The 1491-nt window shown below is 56.7% G+C and overlaps 2 protein-coding genes across 3 annotated transcripts in view; one reads left to right on the top strand and one right to left on the bottom strand.

Moving 5' to 3' along the window:
* The window catches only part of TAF8 (TAF8 RNA polymerase II, TATA box binding protein (TBP)-associated factor, 43kDa), a 28518-nt gene that overhangs the window by 520 nt on the left and 26507 nt on the right, over positions 1-1491 (top strand). The gene's annotated exons all lie outside the window — the stretch shown is intronic.
* The window catches only part of CCND3 (cyclin D3), a 95708-nt gene that overhangs the window by 89335 nt on the left and 4882 nt on the right, over positions 1-1491 (bottom strand). The window lies entirely within an intron of this gene.

Raw genomic sequence — 1491 nt, 5'->3', positions numbered from 1 at the left:
CCACAAGAGAAACCACCACAAGAGGCTCGTGCACAACTAGAGTAGCCCCCAGTTCACCACCTGCCCCCCTTCCCCCCGCCACAACTAGACCCAGGAGCAGCAGCAAATACCCGGTGCAGCCAAAAAGAACAAAAAAGGCATCATGATAGTATGTCCCTCACAAAGCTTCTGCTGCTGCTGCTAAGTCGCTTCAGTCGTGTCCAACTCTGTGCGACCCCATAGATGGCAGCCCACCGGGCTCCCCCATCCCTGGGATTTTCCAAGCAAGAACACTGGAGTGGGTTGCCATTTCCTTCTCCAATACAGGAAAGTGAAAAGTGAAAGTGAAGTCGCTCAGTCGTGTCTGACTCTTCGCGACCCCATGGACTGCAGCCTACCAGGCTCCTCCGTCCATGGGATTTTCCAGGCAAGAGTACTGAAGTGGGGTGCCATCGTCTTCTCCGCACAAAGCTGCTACGAGGACACAAAAAGATCCGATCTGGATATTATAAAGTGCTCAGGAGTGTCAGGACAATTAATCCACACAATGACTCGGTGAGGAAGGGGCTACCGTTACGCCCACTTGACTGGTAAGGAAACAATTTCACACAGCCAAGAAGGGGCCAAGCTTGGACTCAATCCAGGGTGGTTTCTGTCTTGAGTCCAGGCTCTGAGCCACTCCACTAGAGAATGCACGGGTTAGGTGGTCACGTGCACAAATCAGACAGGCAAAGGGCCACGACAGACTTCCAGCTCCGAAACTGTCCTGCTGCTTAACCCTCGGTGCCTTGCCTTGCTCCTTCCATACAATGGACCTCCCGCCTCACAGGATGCTGGGTGAGGGGTGGGGAGTGCTTGCAAAAGGCCCATTAAGGAGCCTCTCTCTGGGCGTGGCCTCCATGGCGCCCCCTGGCCCCAAGGTTTGTAACTGCACTCTCTGCCCTGGCACATGGTAAGCCCGGCCTGCCCTGAGGGGTCGGGGAACCCCAGCGGTTCTGGGCATTTCTAAAGGTCTGAGAGGCTAGAACGCAGATCTGGGCCAACAAACGAGGCACCAGGCAACCCTTTGCCGCTCCCTCCTTCCTGGGGACAACGCCTGGGCCCCGGCTGGCTCTCCTTAGGAGTGGCTGTCCTAGGGTGGTTCTAAGCACGGTGGGAGAACTGGGCAGGTTGCTGAGGACAAATAGTTTATGAGAGATGCGGTTTTGGAGAACCTTAAAAAAAGATGACATGTTGCGGGTGTCATGGCCTTGAAGGCTATGAAAGGCCACGCTCACAGGGCTGCTGGACTTTCCCTCGGCTCCTAACGCGGGTCCTTCTATCTTCAGGACAAAGGAAGACCAGGGAGAGGAAAGAGCAGGAGGGGAGGGAGGGCACCCCGGACCTGGGAAGGGAGCCTGCCCTAGCCGGGAAAGGAGCCTATCCCAGGGGCCCAGGCCTGCACGTTCTGACCCGAGCCACGAGGAGACCTGCGAGCACATTTCATGGGGACGGTGCTGGGTCAAGAGTGGC

Source organism: Bison bison, unplaced genomic scaffold (genome assembly GCF_000754665.1).
Source record: "Bison bison bison isolate TAMUID 2011002044 unplaced genomic scaffold, Bison_UMD1.0 scf7180017864487, whole genome shotgun sequence".
Lineage (NCBI taxonomy): Eukaryota > Metazoa > Chordata > Mammalia > Artiodactyla > Bovidae > Bison > Bison bison.
This window is presented reverse-complemented; position numbering and strand designations above follow the sequence as displayed.